The 8458-nt window shown below is 47.6% G+C and overlaps 1 pseudogene; it reads left to right on the top strand.

Annotated features, from left to right (window-relative positions):
* Positions 1–8320: 8320 nt before the first annotated feature.
* Positions 8321–8458, top strand: LOC119175144 (U1 spliceosomal RNA; annotated as a pseudogene).

The raw sequence follows: 8458 nt of genomic DNA, 5'->3' as shown, positions 1-8458 counted from the left end.
CGCGCCAGAACTCGCCACCTCTACGCCAACGTCGGTCACGGTCACCATCGCCTATGCGCTACCGGTCATCCAGCCCACGTGCACCTTCAAGGCAGCCTGGTCATCGCTCTCCAAGTCCACTCCCGGAAAACTGAAGCAAGCGCCTGTGGAGGTGAGGCCGCTGATAACATCAATTACGAAGATCCTCCAATATGGCTTGAGGGCGACGACGGTGTATTTCCGGTAAACGGGTGCAACCACGAAAGCGTTACTTCAGATTTGCGGTTGAGAATAGAAGGATGGGAGCTGAATGCCTTAGTCGACACCGGTGCTGATTATTCAGTGATAAGTCACAAGATGGTGAAGAAGCTAAACAAAGTTGTGACACAGTGGAGTGGATCGCAGATACGCACGGCAGGTGGTCACATTATTACGCCCCTTGGCAGATGCACCGCAAGACTTGAAATACGGGGCTTTATTTACGTTGCCGATTTCATTGTACTACCAGAATGTTCAAGAGACCTCATTATAGGAATGGATTTTTTGCGAGCTAATGGCGCCGTAATTAACCTGCGTAGGTCCAGCGTGTCGTTTTCGACTGAACGAGCTATACCTGTAGAGGAATCTGAGGGACGCCTAACTGCTCTACGCGTTGTTCATGATGACGTAACTGTGCCACCACGCTGCAGCATAATGGTGCTCGTAGAGAATGACGCATCTTACAACCGCGAAGGCATAGCGGATACAAATGTAGGGCTGTTTTTGAAAAAAGGTGTCTGCGTAGCTCGGGGTCTTGTTCACTTGACGAATGGCCGTGCAGATGTCCTACTTACGAATTTCTCCAATGAACTTCAACACATCGCTCAAGGCACGGCTATTGCCTATTTACACGACTTCTGTATGGCGACAGAACTATGCAGCTTAACGACATCAACCACTCGACCAGTGGCCTGCAACATCGACACATCCGTGACCATCAACCAGAGCCTTCCGGACAGTCAAAAGAAACAGATTTACGCCTTAGTAAAAGACTTCTCTGATTGCTTTTCAATTGCCTCGAAGGTCCAGCGCACGTCAATTACGAAACACAGAATTATAACGCAAGATGACACGAGGCCTATATGCCAGCATCCATATCGAGTGTCACAGAGAGAACGGGAAATCATTAAGAAGCAAGTGGAGGAAATGCTTTCGGATGATGTCATCCAGCCTTCAAATAGTCCATGGGCGTCCCCCGTAGTGCTCGTTAAGAAGAAAGACAACACGCTTAGATTCTGTGTCGACTACCGAAAACTCAACAGTGTAACTAAACGAGATGTATACCCCTTGCCACGTATTGACGATACACTAGATCGGCTACGATCCGCAAAGTTTTTCTCCTCCTTGGATCTGAAAAGCGGATATTGGCAAATAGAGGTAGACGAGCGGGACCGTGAAAAAACGGCATTCGTAACACCAGATGGCCTCTACGAATTCAAAGCGCTTCCATTCGGCCTCTGTTCCGCGCCAGCGACGTTCCAGCGAATGATGGACACTGTCCTCGCGGTATTGAAATGGCAGTCATGCCTGGTGTATTTGGATGACGTGGTGGTATTCTCTGCAACGTTCGACAAACATCTAGAGCGACTTCGCACTGTATTACAAGCCATCCGGTCAGCAAACTTGACAATCAAACCCGAAAAATGCCACTTCTGCTTCGAAGAGCTGAGATTCCTTGGACATGTCATTAGTTCTGACGGTGTTCGTCCAGATCCAGAAAAGACAGCCGCTGTTCAGAGGTTCCCTACACCCAAAGACAAAAAGTCAGTGCGCCGATTTTTGGGTTTATGTGCCTACTATAGGCGATTTGTGGAAAACTTTTCAACGATTGCGGAACCTCTTACAAAACTAACGAAAGACGACGTGCCCTTCACATGGAAAAATGAACAACAGAAAGCTTTTGATGAATTAAGAAAACGGCTACAGCGTTCACCAATACTTGCCCATTTTGATGAGACAGCCGACACTGAGGTCTACACCGATGCCAGCAATGTTGGCCTCGGCGCCATCCTGGTCCAGTGGCAAAATGGTCAAGAGAGAGTGTTAGCCTATGCCAGCCGCAAACTCTCAAAAGCTGAGGCAAACTACTCTGCTACTGAAAAAGAGTGCCTCGCAGTCATCTGGGCAATAAATAAGTTTCGACCCTACCTTTATGGTAGACCGTTCAGAGCTGTCAGTGACCACCATGCTCTATGCTGGCTAGCAAATCTCAAGGATCCGTCAGGTCGACTAGCCAGATGGAGCCTTAGGCTGCAGGAGTATGACATTACGGTCGTATACAAATCTGGAAGGAAACACAGTGATGCCGACTGCTTGTCACGCTCTCCCGTCGATCCAAGTGTACCTGAAGACGAAGACTTCCCGTTTCTAGGCGTTGTCGACGCATCCGAAATCGCTCAACAACAACGAGATGACCCGGATTTGTTGGCGCTTATACAACACCTGCAGGGTCTCGACGTTCAAGTACCTCGCATATTCTCCAGAGGGCTCTCCACGTTCTGCCTTCGAGGAAGTGTCCTTTACAGGAGGAACTTTGAACCTAATGGCGAAACGTTTTTACTAGTCGTGCCCACAGCCATGCGACAGGAAATTCTGCATGCATGCCACGATGAGCCAACGTCCGGCCACATGGGTGTGAGCCGAACATTCGCCAGGATTCGCCTGAAGTACTATTGGCCTAAGTTGCTCACATCAGTGCACTGCTACGTGAAAACGTGTCGTCAATGTCAACGGCGCAAAACTCCGGCCGTAAAACCAGCCGGCCTTCTCCATCCAATAGACCCTCCGGATGCCCCATTCCAACAAGTCGGCATGGACTTCTTAGGGCCTTTCCCGACATCATGTGCAGGCAAGAAATGGATTGTCGTCGCTACAGACTATCTGACCCGTTATGCTGAGACTGACTCTCTGTACAGTGCGACAGCTGCCGAAGTCGCCAAGTTCTTTGTGAACAACATAGTGCTCAGACATGGTGCGCCCATCGTCGTTATTACGGATCGCGGCACAGCATTTACTGCAGACCTTATGCAATGTCTGATGCGCATGACAAATACCGATCACAGAAGAACAACGGCGTATCACCCTCAGTCAAATGGCTTAACCGAACGCCTCAACAGAACTCTGACCGACATGCTATCAATGTATGTCGATGTTGAACATAAACAGTGGGATGAAATATTACCCTACGTAACATTCGCATATAATACAGCCGTTCAAGAAACGACCCACGTTGCCCCTTTCGAACTAGTATTCGGCCGAAGAGTGACCACCCCACTGGATGCCATGTTACCGCTACAGGACGAAAACAGCTATCCACCTGACTTAGATGACTTCTTGCAACGAGCCGAAGAAGCACGACAAATGGCAAGATACCGAATACGCCGTCAACAGCGCGTCGACTCTAGTCGGTACAACAAGCGACGCAGTGACACACTTTATCATCCCGGTGACAAAGTGTGGATATGGATTCCAGTGCGCCGCCGCGGACTCTCTGAAAAGCTTCTTTGTCGATACTTCGGCCCTTATGAAGTAGTCAACCGTATCAGCGACGTCACTTATGAAGTCAGATCCGCGGGACACGTGAGCTCAAGACGCCGCAATACCACGGAAGTGGTACACGTAGTCCGCATGAAGCCCTATCATGACAGATCGTCGGAAAACGAGTGAGAGGGCGCATGTATCATTTTACTCTCTCAAGCATCGGGACGATGCGTCTGAGGGGGGGGGATAATGCCGCGACAGGTTGGCCACGTTAAAGTAGCCGCCGCAATCATCATGGCAAGAGCACCAGCAAGACCCGGCTGACATGCGTCACGCGTTGGTGCGCTCCAACAACGAGGAAGAGGAAGTTAGTTGACTCTGTGCCTCTCGGCTACTTGGACTTGGCGACCATAGTCATTAGACTTGTGGGCACAAGTTCGCCCTAATAAAGTTGCTTGTTTTTTTTGGCCTGTCTGCCTCAGCATCGCTACAATATATATTCGTCGAAGACGGCTTAATCGGGCAACATGTTTTCCGCGGCTTTACGGTGTGCTAACCCGGGTATTCCTAGTTCCGCGAAGGTTCTTCAACGTTTCCCAGAGGCAACGGGTGAGCACAAGAATTTGGACGCATTATTTGAACAGGTTGGACCAAATTATTTGAATAGGTGTTCATATTGCATGAGTACGTATGAGTAAACCCAGTTCTCTGAAAGCCTGACTAGACTGACAGAAATCCAGTGTCCCTTGACTAATTGAAGACGGCAGCCGAGCTATCGTCGGGGAAATTCGTTTATTGAAAGCCTTGAATTCGAGTTGGCTTGGTACGTACCCCACCGCGGTGGTCTAGTGGCGTAACGCAAGGCGCTTGCGTGATGCGTACGTAGCACCATTCCGCAGTACTAAAACTCTCTAATGTGGCGGTTTTGGGACGTTAAACCCCACATATACATCAATCAAATGGAGTTGGCTCGGCTATATAGCTTTAGTGTTGTTTTACTTTTGGCTTGTAGTTCAAATGAAATTTTTGTAACCGCTGTTTGAAAATGTGTGAGTCTTTACTTCTAATAGTGTCACTAAAATACATGTGATGGACTAAATGCTTCTAAAATTATTACAGATAATGTCGATGGAGCCGACGTTTTGACAAGTGAACTTTTATTCGTCAAGACAACGCTGTTGTATTGACGAGGACAAGTCAAATTTGCCGAAACACTGTTTCCAGCGACGTTCATTCTCGAAAACTTGATCGCTTCAAACCTCTGCGTGTCTCTGAACTTCAGTCTTGTTTAGTTCTCAAGTTATGTGAGAAAACTATGCACGCCATCATAACGAACGTGATTGAGTCAAACATGAGGTGTCCTACTCACGATTGTAGATAATTTTCGCATTGGTTGAGATATTCTGGGTTTAACGTTTTCTGATTATGTCCGTATGCCAGTTCTAAGTTAAGCTGTTTTTATAGATTGACACATTCACACTATGTGTGTCAGTTTTTTTAATACAAAATGTGCAACAAAAAAGTTCATTTTATTTGTGCCGATCGAGTTTTGTCCTACTCGATCAGTCGTCTTAACTTTCGCCTCTTCAGAAAGCACGAACAAAATTAAGAAAAAAATATGAACAAAATTTTACGAAGCATCGTCCAAGCGGCTGCAGCGGACATGAAAGAAGGCACGAGCGCATTCCGCTTGCATGCGAAGTGGGAAGGCAGGGCTTCCGCGGTAAAATTTTCGCCCTTTCCCTCCTTTGGGTTGAGGGACCTTACCAGTGATGTCATGAAATAAATTTTCTCTTCGTGATTTATCTCTAGTAGGATGCCCCGCAACCGCCAGTGGCAAAAGCGGTGCTGTTGCTGCCGAGAGCGAATACATGGGAGGTGTAGAAAGTTTCCGCCCCCAGCGTGGGCAAATCGAGGCAGGAAAAAATTCACAACTCATATCTCTTGCATATGGGCCAATCGAGAGCTTATGGCTATATGGCGTCACGTTAGCAGACTGCTGTCGTCACGAATTCTGCCGAAATGACAGGAATTTAAACCTGGGATAAAATAATCCACTTGTTATTCGTGTTTTCATGAGTTGTTCAGGTGCCCTTTAGGAATAACAAAACAGCGTGTTTAACTATCGGTGTCGTACCTCACAGGTGATGTCTGAGCAGGTACCTTACTTCACACGGACATCAAACTCAGTTGGTGAAAAGGTGTTCGTTTTCCTTGTCTTATTTATAAGGCACTTGGCAGCAAGTATTAGCGGTACAGACAAAGATTACTGTGGCAATAAGGGCATCTAATTTTGCTGTTTTCTTGTACTATGAACCAAATCCCTTTCGCGCATGAATTTGGGCGAATCGACGCATACCTGTAGCACGCTCATGGCACATTGTACGAAACCTTCCCACCTAGACATCATGTGTCCACAAGCACGGATTTATCCGGTTTGCTTTGTTCAAAGATCTTCGAAGATAGAGTCTTGCTGTTCGGTCTAATCTATCCTGAAAGGATTTTCATGGAGTAGATGTGTCACGTAATTTCCTTTAAGGGGCGAAGCTCCGGCACCCGTTCGTTCTTCGTAGTCATAATAGTAGTCGTAGTGCGTAACCAGTCTTACATTTTCACCTCCAAGGTCGTGCGGGTAAGAGATTTCTTTTGTGCGTTGTTGAACAATGAAAAATTTGCAGCGTGCGCGTTAACTAAAAGCCGAATTCTCCTGTTTCTCATTCCCCCTTAGCAGCCATTGGCATGTACATTGAGCACTATCTGACAAGAAAGGGTTGCTACGTTATACTCGCTGGGCATAACCTCCTTAGTTTTAGAAAGGTTTAGCGAGCGTTGGGCCGCAGTGCCATGAATACAGTGAACTAGTATATACCATGAACTCGAGGTGGTTAAAGGTGGGAAGTAGACACGAAGCGCAAGCCGTAAGAAAGTGTGCGTGTACCACCTCTCGTTTAGTCCTTGGAATGTCAACTGGATGGCGGTGCACATGCGGAATGTATAAGGTCCATAGATGAAACAAGCTTCCAAGGTAGCGACACCCTCCCTTTTCCTCCTCGCTTATTTGCCTGAAGCGCCCCCTAGAAGGTTCAAAACTTTCATCCAAAAGCGAATGTTTGGGTTCTGTTGCTACGGCGAATAGATGTAAATGAAACAAAATGGAACGAAATAAGACGTAGAATAAATAGTTACCTTTATGAACATTAACGGCACAACACAAGAGCGAGCGGGATGTGCGTTACTCAACCGGCAACGTTGTGCAGTTCTATACTTTACACCACTAGCCATGGCGTCTCTCGTAGTACATTTTAGTTCCACGGCCGCGGTATTTCGTCCAGTTCTCACTAGTCCACTTCTCCGATTATGTTTTGTTCGTGTTGTGACACTGTGAACGTGCTTCTTGCTGGATCCTGTAAGTGGCCACAGGGCGTGACGTTGTGACGATTGATTACAACCGGCTTGTGCACACGCAAGAAAAAAAAAAAAACTACGACCTGACTGGTACGAACACTCGTCCAGCAGCACTGCGATGACGTTTTTTTTTTAAATGTGCCCATTTGGACAATCGTGATGCCAAGTGATTCTGATGCGGTGCTGGGAACTTCCTGAAAAGTGAGAGTTCTACTGGTGAGGTGTCTCGAAGCAGCGCGTTTCGGCTCAAGCGGGAACTGGTCAAGAGTGAAATGTTTCTGAAGGTGCGTTGATTACAACCTACAGCTGCTCTGTATACGTGCATACCCACATGTATTTGTACCAACTGGCATGCACTAGACACGCATTAGACACGCGCCTGGCGTTTCAATAAAAACCGACAAGTGAACTCGCTTCGCAGATCCGCGTCGACATACGTTGACGGAGTTGCACGTAAGCATTCGCGTGAAATGGTTCATAGTTGCACTTCATGGTGCGCTTCATCTCGGAAAGCACGAGGTAAGTTGAAGAGAGCAAAACCATTTTCTGTTGTTTACGGCAACGCAGCATTGCTGAAAAACGCAGATGTTGCATTGAACGAGCATGGCGAAACAATCTTGGTCGACTTAGCGCACACCGAAACGCTCCTCCTCTTCAGTTAATGTTCTGGCTACGATTTTGTCTTTGGTCACGACGAGAATCCGGCTGGAGCCATATGCGCATGCGTACTCGTTTTGAACCTTTTGCATAATAATAAATAACACCACCAGCCATTTGCAAGATCACGTGCAAGTAATTCACCAATTACAGACGCGGATGGCAGAGAAAAAGAGGAGTAATCGAGAGAGTGAGGAGGACGGCTCGAGAACAATGAGTGACGCTACCTTGTTTCATCTAGGGACCTTAGGAATGTATGATGGAAAGATGCGAGATGGGGGTACTTGGAGTGTTGAATGTGTGGACGAACGGACACACAGACAGATGCATAGACGGACGCACGGATGGCTGCACGGACGGATGGACGGACGCAGGAGCTGATGCATGGACGAATGCAGGGATGAACGCACAGATGAACGTGCGGACGCACGAACAGGCGCACGCACAGACGGGCGGATGGACGCACGGGCGGCCACACAGACGCACGCATGGACGGACGGATGCTTCGCTTCACTATCCATAATTCACTCCGTGGATATGCTGCCATTTTTTTCTAAGCACCTTGCAATATTCATATGTGTACGTGTCCTTTTGTGACACATTTTTTGTTTGGCTGTGTTAGTGTGAACCATAGAATGTACATGTTCTTTCCACGTCATCTCCTGTTCATGTAAATTAAGTCTGTTTTGCCCTCATCGTTATTGTATGCCTAAGAAGAAAATGTTCTGTTAAAGTGTTATCGACGCTGAGACAAAAAATTTTTCTAAACAGGCGGTGTCCCCAGGGAGAGGCGCGGGCATTGCACTGCGCTCGTGCTGACCCCTGCCCCTACCCCAAACTGAGGCAGATGGGGCATGTAATTTTTGGTAGTGGGGGACTGCGTTCGCGCTATGCCCTT

This window comes from Rhipicephalus microplus, chromosome 5, assembly GCF_043290135.1.
Source record: "Rhipicephalus microplus isolate Deutch F79 chromosome 5, USDA_Rmic, whole genome shotgun sequence".
In the NCBI taxonomy this organism is placed as follows: Eukaryota; Metazoa; Arthropoda; class Arachnida; order Ixodida; family Ixodidae; genus Rhipicephalus; species Rhipicephalus microplus.
The sequence above is the reverse complement of the archived record's forward strand: the minus strand, read 5'-3'. Positions and strand labels throughout refer to the sequence as shown.